Below are 24,281 nucleotides of genomic sequence, written 5' to 3' on the forward strand. Positions count from 1 at the left end.
AATTTGAAAATAAAATGAAATGTGGGCAAATAGGCAAAACTAAAAACCACGAATGGTTTTGATAAATTTTAGACAGTTTGGTTGTTGATTTGTGAATTTTTGTATTATGGGGACATCAGTGGATAGGCAATTTTTTGTCTGTCACACAATATGGGGATAAGACCCTTAACTGAAACAAGATTGAGGATATGGCTCTCACAAAATATGCAAACTTTCTCACTCAATTTGTAGAACTAGCTCATTCATTCATTACACTGGGGAACAAAAAAAAGATTTTATTTTGCGGCATAAAGTTTAATAACAGTTTCAGCACACAAAACAGCTGTGATTGCCAATTGTATGATTGGTTCAGTTGAATTGACTCCAGTTATAAAAATAAACACACCATGGAAAATGTAGGAGGTAAAATTACTCTACGCTTTTCTCGGTAATATCAAAATTTGATAATGGGCTGAAATTCTCATAAGAAACTTATTTATTTATTTGTAAATTGTTGCTAGGCAACTTATGAAGCATTGCTAGGCAATATATTGGACACTCAACAAACCTTAAGGAAGAATACCAAAACATAAAAATGGTTTTAGAAAAAAATTGAATATGCTGAACATAAGTAGCTCGTGTGTGTGAATTTGAAGATGGTGAATTTTTTACTAGGACAGCAAAGTGGGTACACAAAATATCCCTGTTTGCTATGTTTGTGGGATAGTCGTGCTAGAGAAAAGCATTGGACGATAAAAGTTTGGCCCCCAAGGGAAAATATTAGTGGAAAAAGCTAATATCATTCATGAACCGCTGATAGATAGGGACAAAATCATCCTTCCGCCACTGCATATTAAACTTGGGTTGATGAAACAGTTTGTCAAGGCCTTAGATACAAGTGGTGATTGTTTCAAATATACATATATGCCACACTTTTCCAGGACTAAGTATTGAAAAATTGAAGGCAGGAATCTTTGACGGACCACCACAAATTCGTACACTTATAAATGATGCCAATTTTACAACTTACATGTCTTACATCGAATCTGAGGCCTGGCTGAGCTTTGTGTCCATCGTCAAAAACTTTTTGGGAAATCACAGAGCAGAAAAGTATAGTTGGAAATATGTTGAAAAATTTTGAGAAATTGGGAGCTAATATGAGTGTGAAGATACATTTTCTACATAGCTACATTGACAGATCCCCTGAGAACCTTTGTGATTTTAGTGAAGAACAGGAAGAAAGGTTCCATCAGGATATAAGGATAATGGAAGAAAGGTACCAGGGACGGTGGGATCGCCACGTGATGGCCGACTACTGTTGGAGCTTACAGAGGGATTGTCCTAAAAAGCAATACAGCAGGAAATCGTATAGAAAACGTTTCACATAGTTTGTTACTTCATTGTGTACATATTTTCTTAATTATTATGATCATAGTCCTATATAAATTTATTTTTATAATAATGATTGTAATCACAAAAAGAAATATTAAATTGTTGTTGGAAGTTCATTTATATGTATATCTTATGTTTCCGCCATTTTGGTTTAGTTGCATTTATTTCATAAATTAGAGCCAATTCAGGAAATATATTATTATATCATTATTCAGCAGCATGAAATTGCCCTAAATTAGCTCTCAAACACTGTGCCGCAATTTCACTGTTCCCCAGTGTTATTTAACAAGAACTAAAATTATACTCTTTCAGAGGACAAAATCTCCTTTCCTAGTAAAACAGGCTGTGCTCAGCACACACAAGGACAAACACAGGACAACACGACCGCTCGGAGGATTATCTTGGCCAAGGATCCAGGCGCCAGAGCCTCATTAGCCTGCAAGAAGCAGTTACCAGGGTACTACGGGGATCTAAGCTGCTTGGACAAAACACTTAAGTTTAATAAAATGCAATTTTACAGGAGACAGTTTTTAGGTTTAGTCTTATAATAGCAAACATTACAGCAGGCCCACAGCCAGAATTTTATTTTGGGGGAGGGGGGGCTCATCCCTTATCAGCAGCCCATCAAAAGGCAAAAAAGTGTTGGGTAGAAGTGCTGAAGATAAATTTCTCAGTATATTACAACATGTTTCATCCTGATAAGGAAGTAAAATTAACTACCACTGTACACTCTTTACATTAAATTAAATTAAATATTTGTAGGATTTTAGGGGAGAAGGTCAGCCCCTGAACTTTCCCCCTGACTATGTGCTTGCATTACATTCATGATATTGATACATGCTGAATCATCACTGTTTATAATCTTCACACATGCCCAATATAACATTTTTATAATAATTGTTTCAGTGTAGGGCCGGACTGGGACTGCCAAGAGGGCCCTGGTATTTTTCCTCAACAGGGTGGCCAATAGTGAGAATTTGAGGGGCGGGGGAGGGGGCCCGAATGTGTGTTTTCGGGAGGGTCACCGAGAGGGCGCACCAGGATTTTGCCCATTGTTCCGGTGAGCCAGTCCAGTCCTGACTGTAAGGTGACCATAATATTTTGACCCCAAACCGATACATCCCAAGGCTTTCCTGAAAAAAAAGAGAAAAAAGGGTTAGGCTTAATTATAAAATAATTGTTACTATTATTTATTAAAGTATGGATCACATGAATGATACATCATAAATTATAACTGAAATATGATCTTCCGTTTTAAAAACATATTAATTATTATAATCTCGGTATGATTTACTGTACATGTGTGTCTGCTCCCTTCTGATCAACCTTGGATGTTATTTCTACGCTGAAGTTGAGGAATGTCAGAAGTATTCATCAGAACAGCTTTATTCTTCGCCAACTGTTAACAAAACTCCCCACATATCTGACACACAACGAGAGATTTGTCTTATGAGTGTGTGTCAAGGCTTAGGAATTGAAATTCTTGTTGCAGGTCCGTATTGAAACTACATATACGCTTCTTGGCCATGCTGATTCACTGCTCTACAAATAAAGGAACATATACAAAAAATACAACCCGCGACGTGAGCTAACTTAAACAGTAAACTGTTGTCTGCTCGAATGTTCTCGATGATAATGGAATATTTTGATTGTTATGAAGTTCTTGAAACGTAGACCAAATTCCGTCAACAATTTTTTTTAGCATGACATGTCTCTCAAATTTAGATTGTGATTGATTTAGTGTTTTAAGTCCACTTTATGCACAGTAAGGCTAATCGGGACTGGACCTACAGTTTAAAGTGGGATCCGAACCACTGTGCCATGTGCCTCCACCGGGTATCGAACCTGGGACCCCTTGATTACAAGGCGACGGCGTTGCCACTGCGCCATCCTGAAGGCCCTCTGAAATTTAGACTTGATGTTCAAGACTTTCACAAAACGGGACAAATGGCGACTTTTTAATAATATCGACGGGACGACCAGGACACGCCTCTGAAACGGGATTGTCCCATTCAAAATGGGACGTATGGTCACCCTACCTGAGTGTGACTTAGATAAAAGCAACAGAAAATTGAAGTTTGTGACGTATGTGCCTTTTCCTGACCCTAAAATTGTGAAATGTCAGTACACTACGAAACTTTTTTCTTCAGATGAGAGTAGATTCAGAACTACAGTCCAGCAGAATTACTTACTTACTTACTTAGTCGCGTCCTCTTCTACCTGCCGGTGTCGAGGGGTTACAGAGAGTTCTCCAGACGTTTCTGTCCATCGCCTTTTCCTGTGCCTCTTTCCATCTTATGCTTCGTTTCTCCAAAATCTCTTTGACACTCATATTCCATGTCTTTCTTGGTCTTCCTTTTGGTCTTGTTCCTTGTGGACGTGCTTCCCATATCTGCTTTGGCAGTCTCGTCTCACTCATTCTGCTCAAATGGCCAAACCATCTGAGTTGATTACGTTCAACTGTTTCTTGTAGTGGCTGAGCATTTAAAGATTGCCGAATGGTTTGATTCCTTATCCGATCTTTCCTGGTTTTCCCACTTATTCTTCGAAGGTACCTCATTTCCATTGTTTGTACATTTTGCAGGTGTTTTCCAGTCATTGTCCAATTTTCACTGCTATATGTAAGTGTTGGTATATAAATTGTTTTATATACAGTGAATTTTGTTTGGGTAGATATTTCTTTTTTTGCCTATAAATCCTCGGTTTATCATTTGATATAGCTTTCCTGTCTTTATGATTCTATCTCTTATTTCTTCCTCTTCTTTTCCTTGACTGTTTATAATTACTCCAAGACACTTGAAATTTGTCACTTGTTCTAAAGGTTTGTTATTCAGTTTTAACTTATGGTTTGTCTTTTCTCTGCTAATTATCATTGTTTTAGTTTTCTCCGTATTTATTTCCATATTCTTTTTCTTTAATTCTTCATTAAGAATATTTAGGTTATATTGTAAACTAGCCTGTGTATTAGCTATTAGTATAATATCATCAGCGTATATGAGCTCTGTTAGTTTAATTGATTTCATATTCCAGTATCCCACATGAAATTGTTTCATTTTTATATGGCATTCCTTTATTACTTCATCTAATAGTATTATAAATAGATATGGTGATAGTATATCTCCCTGTTTAACTCCAGTTGTTATTTCAAATTCCTCTGACTGGTGGTTTCTCGTCCTCACGTAGCATCTGCATCCTTTGTACCAACTTTGGATTGCTTTTATTAGGTTTTTATCCACTCCTTTCTTCTCTAAAGATTTCCATATCTCATTCCAAGGAACTCTGTCAAAAGCCTTTTGTAGATCTATAAAACATACATGTGCCTTTTTATTGTATTCTATTGTCTTGTCTGTTATGTGTTTGAGGGTGAAAATATGGTCTTGTACACTTCTTGCTGGTCTAAAGCCTGCTTGACTTTCTTCCAATTGCTCTTCGACATATTTTCTGAGTCTGTTCTCCAGGATTCTTGAATATATCTTCCCTGGCACACTGAGCAATGAGATTCCCCGATGGTTTCTGCATTCTCTATTATCCCCTTTCTTGAAGATTGGGATTATTACTGATATCTCCCATTCCTTCGGTACAGTTTTCTTTTCCCATATAGCATTCAATAGGTTCAAAAACAGTTGCTCTCCAGCATTTCCCATGTATTTAAGCATTTCTGGTGTTAAACCATCATGTCCACTAGCCTTACCTAACTTCATTTTCTTTAATGCTGCTTTTAATTCTTCTACTTTGATATCCTTTATTTCCTCTTCTTCATCCTCCATTTCTGTATCTTCTGTTCTTTCGTTTCCTGTTTGAACTTCCATCCTGTTAGTTTGTGTTTCATCCTTCAGCAATTCTTCGAAGTATTCCTTCCATCTTTGCATGATTTCTTCTGGTTTTGTTCTTAGTTTACCATCTTTTCCTTTTATGTATTTTAATGGGCTTTCTTTATCTTTTCTCGTAGTCTTTAAAACTTTGTAGAATAGTTTTTGATTTTCTCGGCTGTTCTCTTCCATACTTTCCCCAAATTTTCTCCACGAGTTCTTTTTAGCCTCTAACACTTTCTTTTTGACTATATCCCTTTGCCTCCTATACTCTTTGAAGCTTTCTAAATCATTAACTGATAGGTACTTTTTCCACAATATTTTCTTGTGTGTGACTTCTTCTTTCAGCTCATCTGTCCACCATGCCGTTCTTTTCACTTTGTTTCCAATGTATGTTGTCCCGCAGCTTTCCTCTGCAGACTGTAGCAAAATCTTCTTAAATTCATCCCACAATTTATCTACATCTCTTTCTTCCTTTTCATGTTTCTCTTGTATCTTTGCTTCTATTAGTTGCTGATATTTTTCTCTAACTTTTGTATCTTTTAATTTATATGCCTTTATTCTTATTTTATTTTGTTTTTTCTGTCTTCTTTTTCCTTTAGTTTCTAGCACTCTACTTCTTTGTACTACTCTTTCCATTATTAATAGTTTATGGTCACTCCCGATTTCCGCCCCTCTTTTGACTCTGGCATCTCTTATCTTTCTCATCGTATTTCTCTCTACTATGCAATAGTCAATTATAGATTTTTCCCTTCTTGTTGGTTCTTCCCTAGTGTATTTATGAATTTCTTTATGTGGGAATTTAGTATTTACCACTACCATGTCATTTGTTACACATAATTCTAAGATTCGTGTACCATTATCATTTAATGTCTCTTCTCCATATTACCTGTCTCCATTCTTCCGTATTGTTTCCTACTCTTCCATTTAGATCTCCTACTATCAATACTTCTTCCTTTCTTTCATCTATGATTTTCTGTAGTGAATCATAGAACATGTTTTTATTCTCTACTGTATCATCTTCATTTGGACCATAAACTATTATCATTGCTATATTTTCTTCTTCTTCTTTAATGTTAACAATCATTATTCTCTCACTTATGAATTCCCAATCTATTATATTGCTTTTCTTTTCTTTGTGGATCAGAAGTGCCACCCCTCCTCTAGCTCTTTCCATTCTCGGTACTCCACTATATATCAGTACATATCCGTCATCTAACTCAATTTCTCCATTTCCTTTTTTCTTGGTTTCAGTTAGGGCTAAATATTTTACTTTGGTGTTCTTCATTTCTTTTACTATTTCAACTTCTTTTCCATTAAGGCCTCTGATGTTCCAAGTTCCAAAAGTCGTATATCTTTCCTATAGATCCGTCCGGCCAACTCTCTGTCTTTTCTTTTAATCATCTTTATTTAAGAAGTGTAGGTGATTGGCAGAATTAACTTGAGAGAAATGGCTGCCGGCGTCGCTGCAGGAGTACCAACCTACAGCGAACGCTAGACACTCACGCGAATCACGGGCAATCAGCTGACAACGGGAGATGGAAGATTTGAAAAATAATTACATTGTGTAACGGAAATATCACTGTATTAAGAGGACATGCTAAGAAAATTATAAGCATTATAAGTATTCTATCTTACACAATAAATGGATAAACAGTTTATTCTTTACCTTTAATTCGTAATTTGAAAACATCCGAGGTTCACCAGTCACTGCACGTGAGTCCTTTCAATAGTTGGTAACATTTCGCGCGCCCGAACATTAGGGTTTCCGTTGGCCCGTTACAGCGGGAAGTCCCCCGCTCTAGCTAATTCAAGCGAGGTTGCATCACTCACAGAGCGGCCATTTCTCTGAAGTTAATTCTGCCAGACTGTAGCTTTGATGAATGTACACCCAATGGAAAAGATAATGGTAGGAAAGTTGCCCATCACTATTTTAATTCTTTTTCTAGTCTACATTATGTGGTTTTAAGGATTTTTTATTTCTATTCAAGATCATTACGTTGTTGAAAACACTGAATGAATGGTGATGGACAATTCGCCTTCTATTACTTTTGCCTTTGGGTGCACATCATGATATTAATGTTCAAGTCGATTCAGTTGTACCCCAATTTTCTACAAAAAATGGAGAACAGAATTTGTGCTACAAATAAGTTTTAACTACAATATTTACAATATTGAAAAAAAATTGCAATATATGCGCTACGACGTCATGTCTCCCGGGTTTGAATCCTGGCCAGGGCATTGGTGTTCTTTGTGAGTGTCCCTTCATCATTATCATCAAATAATCTCTCATCCTCATGATCGCGATTAGTCAAAAATTGGCATAAAAGCGCCGTTAAATAATGCAAATCAAAGGCTAAAGCCTCCCCGGCCTCCGTGAATTGGATTGTTTGGGCTGCAAGGTGGGCAGAAGAATTGTTAAAACTGCGTACCCCTGACGCAGTCCCTCAAGTTCACTCTAGTTTTACCAACACTTCATTGGACGTTACTATGCCGCCAACAAAGCGGGAAAACGAATATTTGAAATCCTTCTTAAAGGTAAAGGTAAGGTTCCCCGTGCTTGTTAGGACCGTGTCATGAAGGCACATTTAGAGAATGTGAGGGTAAGACCCCACACATTCTCGATCTCGGCTATTTTGGATGTAATGTGATCAGCATCGCCCTCCCCAGGGTTGCTCCCAGGTACCCATTGATTTGAGGCTGGGTGAGCCCCAGAGCCGCTTTATGCGGGGACAAGGCCGGAAATAAATCCGACCTTAAATCATGCACCCCGGGAATCGAACCCGGGTCTCCCGCATGGTAGTCAGACGCCATACAGACTTTTTTTATTATTATTAAGAGGAAGACCCTAAGCGACAGCCTTCCGCACACACCATACTCATATCAATTAATCTCAAATCTATTTTTCATTCAGGACAGGCGAACACAAACATCCATGTCTTAACCGGGATTCGAACCTGGGACCCCTGGCCTGGCGTCGTAGCGCGCTGTGCTAACCACTCCGTCACAGAGGTCGACCGACTAGATCACCACTACTTAGTTATCATAAAATATTCCAAATAAACTTTTGGCCCACAGTTGTTCATCTGTATTAAGTTAATTTGTTTGTCATTGACGAGGATTTGAACGGCAATTAAAGTAGCTTGTAGGACATTTTTTTTTTTTGCTCTTTCTCCTATTTAAGTCTGTTTAGATTCAATTTACTTCGAGCAGGGAACTGATCTTTCTCCACTAGTGACCTACACTCACAGATTACTACTTACCTACACTATTTCGTTACGCCCCCTGGTAAAAATAATTCATATTAATAATTGTATGACAGAAAGTGTGTTGTGGTATCTTACTTTTGACTATTTAGAAATACAAACTCTTCAACTTGACTTTTGATGTAGTGGGAAGTGAAGAGGCAACTCCGAAGGTACAGGTGCTTCAGCGCGATATCTGATGTTAGTACTAATTTACTATTCCACAAACAGATTTCTTCATTTTTACACAAGAAACTACTTACGGTAATAAGTTCCTATAGCACTCACTGTCTAACATCTGGAAGGTGTTTTCTGTCATGTGGGAATGTATGATAGCGGAAGTTCATTATTTTTGTTGAAAATTAACTCCGATGCACAATAGCCTTTGGCGCGTACACTTTCCTAGATTATCGCGCGTCGTGCTTGTGTTTTGTCGATTGCAGGGTTTCCAACCACGCCATTGTTTTCCGAAAAGATGACTTGTCGTGGATCGTGGTGAAATTCATACCGGGTGTGGAAGATCCAGTGGATTTTGTAATTAGGTACTTGAAAAACGGGTAGCCCCATAAACCATTGACGGATAGCACCCAAAACCATTTACGCATAGCCCCACGAACCATTTCCGGCAAGGTTAGTTTAGGTTAGGTTAGGTTAGGCAAGCATATTTAAAATTTTGTTCGTAAAATAATGCAAAGAAGCTAAAAAAAAATTGCACTTCACGAGTATTTTTGGGTTTCGAAGGTTGGAAACACTGCATCAACAAAACACAAGCACGACGCGCGATGATCTACGAAGATGTACGCACCATACTGTGTTTTACGCAAGCGAAACGACGCAAATAAAGAAGTACTAGTAATGTGAATAATAGAAATTACTTTCATCAAAAAAAAACAACGTGAATATACCTTCAAGAATGTTCCGCAAAGCAGATAGGTAAGTACGAATGTTAAAAGTGACGAAACGAAGAAGTTACATGTGTTTGTGGAATAGTACATTTTTGCCCTGATGTTAAATCTACCATGGTGAAAATGATCAAAACGTACAGTTTTAAGTGTGAAAGACAAGTGACATTATTCTAGCATGTAAAGTTTGTTTAGTTTTTTAGATGTGAAGATTGAAACATTTGCTCGTGTGTTGTAAAGATCGTGTACAAAGGTGACCATATTCGACTGGAATTTCTTACGCTTATATCTGGATTATGAGAATGAACACGACAGTTTTAATGTATACGTAAGTAACACAGAAACCAGTATCTTTTAAATCTGATTTCGAGTACCATATCTGGACACATGTGTCGAATGTTGGGTACCCTTGACTCCCTGTAACCCCGCTAGAAAGTGAAAATTTTTGCATATTTTACGAAGATTGTTGTTCATGAACGTTTTCTCTTGTTTTTAGCTCGCGGAGATGAGTTATAGTGAAGTTGTGGATGGTTTTTTACGGTAGTATTGAGGTCAAATAACTCGGTTACTTGTGGGTTCCGCCCTGAAACAAATGTGACGTTATCATAAAAATCTATCGATTTAAAACAATGCACGTACTTTTTTGCTGTATGAGGGCGTATACAACAGTTCTTTTTATGAATAAAACCTGTCAAGTTAATATGCCATTCGTGTGCCACTTGACACATTTCTGCCTGGAACTTCATAGCGGAAAATGCATATTTTCAAGGTAGGGTATGCACGTACGTATATTTCGTGATAATGGTTTTCTTTTAGATGTGAGAGTTTCATTACGTTAGGAGTGTTAATATAATGATGTCAATAATTTTAAGTTGTTAGGTTAGGAATACAAGGTTTGGTGTTGGTATATCATTTGCACGTTTTCTTTACTCTTTTTTACTGTGCATACAACCGGTTTTTACGAATGAAAAACGGTGAAAGTAGTCCGAGATAGGTTTTTAGTTACGTAGGTCCTACTTTGGGATCAAATATCTAGTTCATTTGTGGTTTCCGCGTCTTGAAACTAATTTTATATTACATAAAACATCAAAATCTATCGATTGAAATATAATTCGATATAATTCTCGAAATCAGTGGCGGGGATTAGGGGGCGAGTGGTGGGGGGCAGTTCCTCCCCAAGTTTCGCCACTTTTGCCCCCGCACTATGCTAAACCTTATCTTGGCACTATGTCCCATCCCGGTTTTGGAACCCAATCGCCGCCACTGGGTACAGTCGGTCAAGCGTCTCGTATAATGATATTTTAGTTCACTTGCCTGTTTAGCTTCGTAGCGATATGTGCAAGGGCAAATTGTAGTGTCAGCTTTTTCACCTACACGTTGGCTTTAAAGATTTCAATCTAGTATGGAATTAGAGATTGTGCCGAGACGAAAGAAGACAGGGCTGTGAACATCGAGTAGAGAACGAGAGGGATGGGGGTTGGGGTGGGGGTGAGGGTGAGGGTATTCCCTCTTCCCTCGTTGTACATTTTTAGTCCTTGGATTAAGTGTGTTTTTAAATGCACTTTATGCACAGTAAGGCTAATCGGAACTGGTCCTACAGTTTAAAGTGAAATCTGGATCACTATGTGCCGGGTATCGAACCCGGGACTACTTGATTACAAGGCGATGTTTTGTATATAATATCGCTATGCTTTGAAAGAAGGTACTGGACTCCCTTGTCAAATCGAAATGTTTCACTGTATGCAAGTAGAAAAAAATAAGTTTAATGTTGAAACTGGCACTGAAAACAGGTAGTGATTGCTGCTACAACCTTTTCAAGCATTTCCATTAGCTGGTAGGTTTTTGAGGTAGTAAATAATCTGTGGTGGTTATGTTAGGCTAATTGGGTATGGTTATCTTAGAAGAAGAAGATGAAAGTGGTTGTAGCAGCAATACCGACGCTGAAAATATGATTTACTTTGGCAGATTTTTGAACGTATTACATTTGCATCAACGTTTATAGAAAATTACTTTTCCCTTCACTAGGAAATCTAATCAGAATAATCATTCCAATTTTTTTGTGGTTTGAAAATTATTGTTAATGCACGTTTTAATTTATTTTTTTAAGGTATTTGTGTCGATGACAAGCTCAAATGTGGAAACAAATTGCAAAATGCGTGTTAAATTTGAGTTATTTTTTTTTATATTCGTGATATATTATTGAATTGTACTGGAAGTGGAAAAACAGGCATGTGTTCATAGATAAAATTGAAAAATTGTTTACTGTAACTACTCTTTTGCCCCTCCCCCTTACCCCCAAAGTCTGACGCCACCATTGCCGAGAACTTGTTTGCAAGGCGATATCATGTTATAAGAACACCTACGTGTTTCTTTAGGAAGATTCTTGAAATGAAGGTTCCCGCATGTTTACACCAGAAGAAACCAATTTAGTGATTTCTGTTGCTGGCCACCAAAACCGCGCCACTGCAAATCTTCCACCTATTGACGACTTTGAGGAACTTAATAAACTTTGCCTCGGTAAGCTCCCACCTGTTTAATTTTCTCAGCGAACTGCCTACGACACTGGAAGCCAACGTTGGTAATAGTGCACATAGGACCTCCCACTGCTGTGCCGAAAGGTGTATTTGCAAGGGTCTCCTGGCCATGTTTACTTAAAGATCACGTTCTTCAATGTAAATTGTACGTTATTTGCCATCAAAGTTCATTACGATCCGTGCGGTTTGTAGGCGCTGATCGATGACATGTGCTTGTTATGATATGAATTATGGTTACATCTCTATGTGTTGCTGTTTCCCACTCTTGTTGATTCAATCATATGAGTTTCTCTATCCTTTGCTCTCCATCTCCATTGTGTATGTTTTTGTCTGATTTCTATCGTGTAGTCCAGATTGGCCTCCCGATGGCGCAGTGGTAGCGTCGTCGCCTTGTAATGAAGGGGTCCCGGGTTCGATACCCGGTGGAGGCACATACATGGATGTCCGCAGGGTTTTTTTCCAGGGAGAGGCAAGCAAGGCAATTTCTTCCAGGGGGGCAAAGGAGGCAAAGTTTTCCCCATAATAGTGATGGCCCCTCAAGAAACACTATTTTAGTCTGAAATTATCATGTTCCTTCAACGAATTTATAATTATTAACATAAATTAGTGTGACTGAAATGAAATTATGTGTGAAATACATAATTTTCAGGTGGACATTCATTTTCCAGGGGGGGGGGCGGACGTCCATGGGCACATAGTGGTTCGGATCCCACTTTAAACTGTAGGTCCAGTCCCGATTAGCCTTACTGTGCATAAAGTGGACTTAAAACACCAAACTAATCAATCAGTTTGTCTTAATTGCTTATTGGCACAATAAATGTGATTTATCACCTGGCCGCCATTTTAGGCGAAACGGGATAACCGCTTTCTCTTCTACATCTCGAACTCTTCTTGCGTGTTTCCTTATCACCTCTTTTCTCTCTTTCTCTGTGCTGCACTCCTGGTGGAGTGGTTATCACATCGCGCTAGGACACCAGGGATCCCGGGTTCGAATCTCGGCCTGGATGTTTGTGAGTGACCATTCATGATATCATCATTCATCCTCATCTTCGCAAAATAGCCAAAAGTGGCACAAAAAGCGAACTAAAATCAAGCAAATCAAGCAATCAATCTCTTTCTCTGTCTCTCAATACATTTCGGAACATATACTTCATATTCGCGCAATAACTACATGTCCCTGCATGACCGAAAGAGTTGGATGAATTTCTTGCGAATAACTGACAAATTTGAAATACACTCCCATTACTACAAGGTAACCAAAAAAGTTCTTGCCGTTCTAGAGCAGTGATAAACAAAGAGCAATACAGACGACGGTACGTACCTTTAGGTTTCGAAGTAATCTCCATCAGCATCCAACACCTTTTGCCAACGTTCCTGCAGCTGCACAATACCCTGGTGATAAAACTTGGCGGGCTTGGATGCAAAGAAGTCCGTGAGTGCGTTCCGCAGGTCTTCCTCATTTGCGAAGGATCTTCCACGGAGGTGGTTGTCGAGGGAATGAAAGAGGTGGGTAATCTGTTGGTGCAAGGTCTGGTGAATATGGTGGATGGCTCAGTATCTCCCAGCCAAGTTGCTGAAGGGTCTCCCGGGTCCTCTTCGCCACATGTGGCTTGGCATTGTCGTGCAGGAACAGCACACCCTTGCGATTCACCAATGCCGGTTCCTTCTGCTGTAATGCACGGTGCACCCTTTGCAACTGCTGAGAGTAGAGGTCGGCAGAGATGGTTTGACCAGGTGGAAGGAGCTCGTAATGCACCACTTGCCGACAATTCCACCATACAGGGAGCATAACCTTTCGTGGGTGCAGAGGTGGTCTTGAGGTGTGAGGAACAGGGTCACGTGGCGACAACCAATGTCTGGTACTCTTGGGAGTGTCATAGAGGACCCACTTTTCGTCACCAGTGAGCAAGCGATCAAATATGGGTGTGTTCAGGTGCCGAGTGAGCAAGGACAAACAGGCTGTCACTCGTTGTTCCTTGTTGGCTGCCGACAATGTGTGGGGTACCCACTTGCTTAACTTGTATGACTTCCCTATCCCATGCATGTGCAGTCTGAGTGCCCACTTTAAAGTCATACAACAAACACACGCGAACAAGCTGCTTCGATACCTCCATTTCTCTTCGACACTGGACGAGCTATGACTGCTGTGTGTGCGCAACGTGTCTGTATTACTGGCAGTCGATGGTCAGACTAACTCCCGATCGCTTGGCAGGCACGTGCGTCATTTCGTTTCCTCTCTGTGAGCGCATGATTAATGGGACGTCAAAAACGGCAAGAACTTTTTTGGTTACCTTGTACTTGCGATATTGAACGTAGTTTTTTAGTCAATAGAAATCCATTTTAAGATTGATTGATTTGGTATTTAAGTCCACTTTATTCACAGTAAGGTTAATAAGGACTGGACCTACAGTTTAAAAGTGGAATCCGAACCACTATGTGCCTCCACCGGGTATCGAACACATTACTACATATTAATCAGTTCACTGTTTATCTACCACCCTTCCTCTTTCTTTCTCACTGTCTCTACCATTCCTTCTGATTTGTCTGTCTCTCTTCGAAGGACGTATTTAGGGGAGGGGTCCAGTGGGTCCGGACCCCCCCGGAAGACTTACCAAGAACTAAAATTAAATATATAATATATATGAACGTTGTATAATGGGTTATTAATTTCCTCTGAGCTTATTGGAAGGGAAGGATTATATTGGAATCATACGGCTTTTGAAAGACAGTACCAAAAAATTATGCTTCCACACTACTATTTATGATAATACGAATAAAATATTAATCAGGAACATCCTTTTTCCTTATGCAATATGTATTCAATTCCTCATCTATTTGACAGTAATTTCTTTGCCAGGGCATTTGTTTTTTATAGAAATTATGCCTATCTTAACTACGGATAAGCTAGATAATGAATACGTGTTGTTATATCTCTATTCTTATACCATCTTTTATTCGTGTGATAACAATATATTAATTAATTTATATATTTTAATTAGTATTAATTCGATTTAAAATATTTATAATATAATTATTTTCATTTATTATTATTATAATTGTTAATATAATTTATATATACTATATATATATATACAGTGATGGACAAAAGTAATCATACAGTGGAACTGAAAGGAAGAAAGGACGAATTGCAGCAGCTAGGAAAACAATAAGGAAGTCAAAACTGTTAATGCTGTACCTAGTATGCACCAAACGATATATTGACAACAAAAATAAATATCAGATGCTGCTTGTAGAAAAATAAAATACAAAACATTCTCAATACCTGCTTCTTTGGCTGGACAAAAGTATTCATACACCAACATAAAAGTTCATTTTGAAGAAAAGAAAGAAACAAATACCATGTCGTCAGAATTTAGTATGCATTCCTCTGTTATGGAGAACATCTGTCAGTCTCTTTTGCATAGAATGAACAAGAGGCGTGGTTATTTCAGATGTAATATTGTGCCACTCCTGCAAAATGACCTCTTTCACTCTATTCTTGCTTGTTATGTCATGTTTTCGGAGTCTGGTTTCCAAATGGCTCCAAAGATGTTCAATGGGGTGAAGGTCGGGGGACTGAGGTGGAGTTTTGAGTGTTTGTGGAGTATTATATAACAACCAAAGGTGGACAATCTCAGCTGTATGTTTATGGTCGTTGTCCTGCTGGAAGTAAAAATCATTCCCAAGACCCAAATGATCGATACTCTGCTGCAAATTGTTCTTCAGAATATCCAAATAGACAAATCTATCCATAGTTCCCTCAATAAAGACGAGTTCTCCAACACCTGAGGCTGACATAGCCTACAGCCCCAGATCATAACGCCACCACCTCCATGTTTAACTGTAGCCAAGAGATTTCGAGGCTCAAGCTCAGTATTGGGCTTTCTCCACACCAAAATTCTACCATCACTATGGATAATATTAAATTTGCTGTCGTCCGTAAATAACACTTTATCCTAGAAGTCCAAACTTTTACTCATATACTCCTTTGCAAATGTTAATCTGGCCTTCTTGTTCTTCTTACTGATGTGTGACTTTCTTCTAGGTACACTAGCTCTGTACTCTGCTCGGTTGAAAAGCCTTCTAATACTTCTTGAGGACACTTGTTTTCCCAGGTGTTCGTGAACATGTGCCGACACTGCTGACGATGTTAATTTTGGGTTTTTCTTGATCATTCTCAACAGTCCTTGTTTCTCTCTCGAAGTAAGTTTCTGAGGATGCCCAACCCTTTCCCTATTTATCAGCACTTTTATGTCTTTATATCGTTTGATGACACTTTGTACAGTCGCACGACTTCTCCCAACTATGTCTGCTATTTCAGAATATGATTTCTTATTGTGGTATAATGATATCATAATTCTCCTCTCTTCGATCGTGGTTTCCTTCCCTTTGCGGCCCATTTGACTTCCTGCAGCACGCCAACACCAAACCAACCACTTCCTTACACAGGTGCAAGTGCAGTAAACAAATATCTGGCACTGAATGATGGAAACTGTTGTTTCACGAACTTTTTTGGGGTTTATAACCTGGCGTATGAATACTTATGACCATCCAGAAAGCAGTTTTTCTAAGGATTACCCACATTTCTCACGACAATTTCAATTGTATGCACACAATTGCTTTGCCTTGCTATTCTTGCCATTCCAATGGAGCATATGTGCTACAGACTTGACTTGCCTTTACGGTCTTCTTTGTATAATAACATGTTTCATTCAGACAATGCCTTTGTATGAATACTTTTGTCCATCACTGTATATATTATTCCTGACACACTTGGTTCGTACCTCGTGTCTATCTCTTCTTCTTTCTGTATCTTAACTTGCCTCGTGTGTTTCTTTATCACACCTATTCCTCCACTTTCTCTCTTCCTAGCTCAACACCTCCATCTCATTAATCCCTGCCGATGCGGCATTCCATGCAATATGAGCGGACCAATCCGACCGCTCAGAATCAGTGGAAATCGTCCAATGCTCGCAATCACTGCCGAATCAAATACTCCACGTGGATTCCGTGTGATCATGTGGTCGGGCTCATGACGTATTAACATACCCCGTGACTCTGGTGGCAGAGGGAAAATATTAACGAAGTTATGTGGGTCGCCGACAACGATTAACTGCAGGATCCTACAATTGACACGGGGCGATACGCTCGTATCGTTGGTCCCCTGGCGGCTAGTGTTGCAAGCATACAGACTCTTCGTTCATTTGAATGCCTTAAATCAAAGTCTCTATGGCTGGCTGCTTGACTGGTTTTTGACGATTAGACCAAGGATAATATGTATAAGAGGATAAGAAACTCCCATAAGCCATGGCGAACGCGGAACTCACTAAGAGGGTATGAAATACGTAGAATATTTACTAGGTATTTCCTTTGCACAAACCAAGACAAGGCGGAACAATTATAATTATTCATTCTTTTTATTATTATTATTACATTCCAATGCAAACAGTCGATCCGATTTTCAAGAACCGAGCTAAAACATCGATATGCGCATTAATCGATAGTTCCTCACTGTTCGAGTACGTTGTCTTCCCCGTCAGATGACTCTGCTTGTACTGAGTATAGTATAGACTGTGGTTTATAAGGCCTTAGAAAAGTGTTCGCACAAGTCAATAGAGAATATGCAGAGGGGGCCACCCCGCAACTTGCACGTTATTGGCTAGAGCTTCTGACGTCACCAAGCGGACACGAGCGGAATAAAGCTATGCCGAGAATGTAGCAAATGGCCCATGAAAAGCTGCGTTTTCATTCATCTTTTGATATTATACACCAAAGCTGTTAATTTAATTTGACAACAAGAGATGAAATACGCGATAGAAGAATACATTTATTCCGAAACAATGCATAGTTTCTTTTTCAGACATTATTTGCGTGATATCTTGTCCCTGTAGGCTGTAGTTTACTGCTAGCTTTTCTTTCCAGCTAACCTATTGCATTTATTTTAAATGTCTAATTCTAAGGAAAGTTCTTGTCCGGGCATATTCTCATATGACTTTTTACTGAATGTCCTGGAATTTCCCTTTAATATTTTTACGTTAATTTTCAGATTCTCCAGTTGATCGGTACGATGAGGATAAATTTGGTTTTGTTATTTAGCGTCTTCTTCCACTTTTGGCTAATCGCGACGAACAGGATGAGTGGTGATTAGTTTAAATTGATGAAGGGACACTTGCAGCAGGCACGTATCCAAGGGGGCTTAGGGGGCTCGAGCCCACCGCCGAAAGTTTTCGGTTTACACTAGATAAAATGAAGTTTTTTGTTTCTTGTGGTGTGAAATAAAATAATGTGACGATAATTTAAGGAGATAAATAATTATTGAGTCAAGCACGTATCCAAGGTGGGAATCAGGGGGCTCCAGCACCCCCTTCAGGATTTTTTCAGTTTACGCTACATAAAATTGGGTTCATGGCTTCTTGAATAATGTGATGATAATTCGAGAGAAATAATTATCGAGACAAGACACAGAATGTTCTATAACCCTGTTATTGTCAATAACGCGTATCCAAGGTGGAGATCAGGTGGCTCGAGCCCCACAGGATATTTTTCAGATTACACTACATAAAATTAGGTTTTTGGCTTCTTGAATAATGTGACGATAATAAGGAGATAAATAGTTATCGATGCAAGACTGAGAATGTTCTATAACCCTGTTATTGTTAATAGCGCGTATCCAAGGTGGAATCAGGGCGCTGGAGCCCCCCTTAAAGTTTTTCAGTTTACACTAGATAAAATTAGGTTTTTGTTTTCTTGAATAATGTGCCGATAATATAAGGAGATAAATACTTACCAAGATAACACGGAATATGTTCTATAACCGTGTTGTTGATAATATTGCATTAAAATTTTTCTTGCGCTTTCGGTGTTGTCGCAGCACTATGCAAAGACTTGTCAGCATTTGGAAGCTGCAAACGTAGGGCGATTCATTGCAATTTTTTAATCTCTGGAAAGCGCGAGAGGGAACGTTCTTGAATAAGAGAAGGAGTCGAACTACTGGCAATATTAACGAATCCTTTTATCTGCGGAACGTTCTAGAATATAATGAGGCTAAAATGTAAGTGTGACAGTTCATACAGTCGATTAGTGATCAGTCAGTGTCCATTGGTGGCTTTATAAGATCTAGTGATTCGAAAATAAAAAAGGACTAAATACCGTAAAGTAACGAAGTCTACTACTATTTCCAGTTCGGGTCCGAAGCTGAAGACATTGACGACAGCGGAACTTCCGGAGCCTCAGTGTTGTGCTAGTTCGGTTCGAGAGACGAAGAGACGAAAGGTCTCTCTCTAAAGTGAATATTTCAGCAATACCGGGTATTGGAGCAGTTTATTAAAAAGAAAAGAAAACAGTGACGTACGGTAACGTCAACATTTGGGGTAGAAATCAGTAGCGTGCACAAGGAGGTTTCTGTGGGTCATAATCTCCCCTCCCCCTTTAGGGCCCAGTACTATACCTAAAAATATCAAATATTATAAATGCCAACAAGCAGATGCACTGAAAGAGGATATATAAACATTTTTCGTCAGAGGCGCAACCACGAATTTCTGTCTGGGGGCAAGTACCAGGATAAACGTACCAATAATAAAAACAAAAACATTAATAATGGCATATTTATATATGTGTTGAAATATTTTTCAACACCAGCAACTTTACATTAGCTAATAATGGAAAACAAGCACACAAACTGTATTTTTGAATAGCAGAAAATGCATGCCGAAGATATTTTTTTTGGACATATAACATGTATAAGTTTCATGTACAACATATGTTTTACACATATGCAACATTGAGCGACATAAAATAAGAAAATACGTATGCAAGATGCTAACACTAAATTATGTACGTATTCAAAGTTTATTCAATACATATATACAAAACATATTATTTAATTACATTACATTACAGAAAACAATTACATTGCGAGCGAAGCGAGAAAGAAATTTTATATCCAATTTTTGCAATTGAAAACAATATTGATTTAATAGGGAGCAAATAATATCACACGGGGTCAAGGCATTCTCTCTTTCACAACTTTTTTTAAAATTTAGATCATTTGGCGCCCATGGCCGACTCCCGCAGCCCCTTACCTACGGCTCTAAACTTGACGAGACTGAGAAAAGCAGGCATTGCAAGCGAAGCGAGCAAGAAAATGTTACGAAATGTATTTTTATTTTTATAAAATTTGAAATAGAAGGGGGCAATTGCTCCTCTGTGCCCCCTGCAGGTTCCCTTGGCCATCAATGTTTGCCCCTCCTAGAATTGACTTCCGTCGAAGGTTGGGGGCAATGCCCACCCCCCATGTGGTGGCACCTCTGAGTAAGTCCGAAATTTGGAGGAACAAATTGAATCAATCCTGCTGCAACAACTTGTTTTTTGGGAAGCGATGGTTACTTAATTCCAGGCAATTATCTTCTATTATTATTGCACGTGGCAAAAGAAAAGGTGTGTATAAGTAAAAAATCGACCCATTTATTTCAAGCTTCCGTATACGCTAACGAAACAAGTTCCATTCTGTCCTCTTAATGACGTCATAGCGCGCACAGGATCATGGGAAATAATCTCGGAACCTCGGGAATGGCCTACCTTATAAAGGTACCTTGGAGAATATGCTCACTGTCCTATCCTGTAAGAGATAATCCTTGATTAGACCGTGTTCTAATTGCAACTGTCTTTCTTGGCTCGATTCTGTGGAACAGCTAATCAGAGCGAAGTTTGGCCATGTGAAGATAATCTGTGAGTTTGCCGAAGGAAAGTTTTTATCTGCGGTTTCCGAGTGTTTGTGTGTTTTGTTCGCTTCTCGATAAACGAAAAAGTAACAGAGATGATTCGCATTCGTGTTCAGTTCGTTAGGTATTTATTGCAAAACGATGAGATTTGTGCGTGACATATTATATAAATATGATTAGCCGATATTGAAAATCCTTATTATTACAAGTGTATTAAATGTTTGATATATTTAGTTGAACAAAGTATTTCTTTTAATGAATAAATCCTGCGAATCTCATGCATGAATATGCATACCCGAGTTCATTAAAAAAAGCTTGTTCGGCACGCATTGATTTCCATATTTTCTTTCGAGCCAATTTCTAGTCTATACTTTTCTTTTTTAATTATTATTAACAGCAGTAATTCTCCTACACTGTTCTTCAAATCGCTCGCCAATCTTTTTAGATTGTCTGCTTTGCGCAATGTCTTATGGGAACAAAAGTATATCGACAAGTACGGTAACAAGTATCATATGAGGCGGAAACTAGAAGATGGGTAGCCAGTCCAGCGCCAACTAGGACATTCCTACTGGAAATCTAGTTCCGTGTGATACGGCCTTTATTTTTAGAACGACGTGATTGGCATAAACCCTCTCTCTGTTTATTTATTTCTTTTTTTACGTCAGCTTTGGTGCTCCAGTCGGTAAGGCGTCTCGCTACCATGCGAGAGACCAAGGTTCGATCCCAGGGAAGGGGACAATTACGGTGTTGAACCACAGGGGGTGGATTTATAAAATTTGGGCCCCTAGGCTACGCTTTGTTTTGGACCCTGCCAACATTAATATTATTATTATTAACAGTTTTGTTATCATAGTGCTTCACTTCTACTAATTGCGTACCCTGTATTAATAACACTTGTAAACTTTAAAATATAGACACATCCGATTAAAAATCATTCATTAAAATTGTTAACATATTGCATTCGCCTAAAATTGTTTTCTCCTGGCTTTCATGGCTGTTTCGTCTGTCCTGAGTAGTGTAATTGGCCCTATAACCAGCGCGATAAAGTATGAACCCCCCTCAGGCAGATTTGCCTACACTTAAAACTAGCTCAACATGCCCATATGAGCTTTTTGCTCAAGTGTGGAACTCTGTCTAATCCAAGATTTTTGTAAAAATGCCCTCGGGAATTTCCCGGGAAAGTATGACCCCCCTCAGATTGATTTGCCTACACTTATAAAAGGCACTTCTGTGAGATTGTTGTCCATAAATTTGTTAAAAATATGCCCCTCTTGATATTTTTTTTTGGCCACACTTAAAACTAGGCCATGATACACCCACCCACACCCACACATATTTACTTCCGGTCCACTTCCGGTTTAAGTTCAATTGGGCACCAGGCTCAACTTGTATATTTAGTATTAAGATAATGTAATTCTTCTAGAATTGCTCTGTGACTCTCTCATTTCTTACATCATAAACATATGATTTTTCCCCTATAAGAATAACACTACATATAGTGTCATCAGGGAGTGCATCGTGGAATTCACAGATAATTTTAATGTTTGTCCTGTCATTAACCACAACTTGTTTCCTTTTTGAAGTGTTGATGACAAACATGGGTCTCTGTGCTTTGAATTCATCTGGTGTGTAATACATGTCAGTATTGCCAGTAGTGACCCTTTTGTATGCTGTAAATGCTTCATATAATTTAAGGAAATCATCCTTGGACATGTCTAAATTATAATTTTCTCTAGGAAATACCTCATTTCTGCCATTTTTAAGATATATGTTCTTGATGTTGCAGTTATCAAATTTACTTGAATTTTTTTTCCTGATTATTGTGTCTTCCAGTCTGAAACAGTACCACCACAAAATCCGGCATGTCATATTGTATACTGGAGAATGAATTTGTAGCATCAAACTCATAATAGGTACCAGTGGCAGGCTTCTGTACACATTGATATGTATAAAATTGTAAAGGAATCTGTGGATTTTTTATTATATCAGCTTTGTATTTAAGAGCATAACTGGCTTCATATTCAACAACTGGAATTCTTAGCTCCATAGTCTGAATAAGGCACTTGCCTTCATCAGGTAGGGTATTAGGCAGAGCTTCCCCTGTAGAGTTTAATGTACTGTACCTCATCAAAGCATTATTATCATTGGCAGCTCTTCTAAATGTAATTCTTAAACCACCCTTCCACATAATATCTTTGTAATCTGAGAAGAATCCTGGCAACAGGCGCATAGGGAACAGCACTGTGTGGTTTTTAGATAATATCTTATCACCAGCCTCAAATCCACCTATTTTGTAGTAAGAAGCCTCGGTCTTGGATAATTTTAGTGTGGCCAAAGCTGTGGAGGTAATGCCGGGATAATCTACTCTGTTTATAACAACACCATGTTTTCTGATCTCAATTTCAGAGAATAGATGCGGCACAAAATTGTCTACCAATCTTATATTTGAATTTGCCGGATAATCTGTACCATCGAGTTTTACAACATCAAATTTGATGTATAGATCTGCTCTGTGAGGGTGTATAAAGCCATCCCCTACATCAAGATCAACCTCAATCTCTGTGTTGGGTTGATTTAAATTTGCAAATGTCCTCCTGTTTGGAGGGAATGATTGTAGCTCATAACTCTCAATATTTTCCATTTTTTTCTTGTATGTATTTTTATTTAAATATTAATCTCTATGATTGAAGTTGTTGTGGCTCCAGCAAAATCAACTAATTCTTCTTTTTCATTAGTGACCATCAACTCAATATAATCTATTCTATTATAACACACAGGAAAATATAATGTTGGGGATGGATTGTAGATGATGGGCTCCATAAATTCAGAGTTAGGTTTGAATGTTGCAATAATGCCAGTTTGTTTGTGAGTGCCTATGCCATTTGATTTGGTGATCATACCCTCAGCCACATTACAGTGAATATTCAGAGTCTCTATGGCTAAGAATTTAGGTATATTCATAGCAGTGTGTTTGATGGCTGGTTCAAGTTTTGTGTTGTTCTCAAAGCCTAACAGCTCTCCTATAGTACCCAGATCCACTGTTTCTGTAGCAGATACAATCTCTACTCTGTGAGTGACAGAATTTTGACTTAACACTACACCTCTGGGTAATTGAGCATTTAAAGAGGACAGATTATACTGCCCTGGAGTGATGACAATTTTTTGATCCCCTACTGCAATTGTGTTGTTGTGGTGTGTAATATTAGGGATCAAGTACATGCCATAAAATGCTCTGAGAGCTATTGTTTTGGGATACACTATATCATCATGTAATTTGAGTTTCAATATTGAATTTTGGCTGGTGAGATGGAATACCCCCATGATGTTTTAAATACCACAAGGCTTTTTGAAAATCTTCAATTGATGGTTTTTTTATTTGAGACATATATCTAAGAACAGATAAACACAAATGTCCACAATTAACATCTTTGAAATTTTGAACACGGGCATTATTGTAATAAAGATTAGCTGATTTTAGATATTTTACTAAATTTTCAGGTGGAACACCTCCAAATGAATCAAACACAAATGCCTCATTGTTTAAATATTTAAGATAACAGATCCAGTGAGTGCCCTGATTTTTGTACTTATCCAAATTAACAATGCCACACTCTTTGTTGAGTGGTTGTTCTGGTAAAGAATCAGACATGTACACACCTCTAAAATGTTTGATGCCCAGTGGCTTGATTAAAGCTTCAAT

Source organism: Lepisma saccharinum, chromosome 13 (assembly GCF_977018435.1).
Source record: "Lepisma saccharinum chromosome 13, izLepSacc3.1, whole genome shotgun sequence".
In the NCBI taxonomy this organism is placed as follows: Eukaryota; Metazoa; Arthropoda; class Insecta; order Zygentoma; family Lepismatidae; genus Lepisma; species Lepisma saccharinum.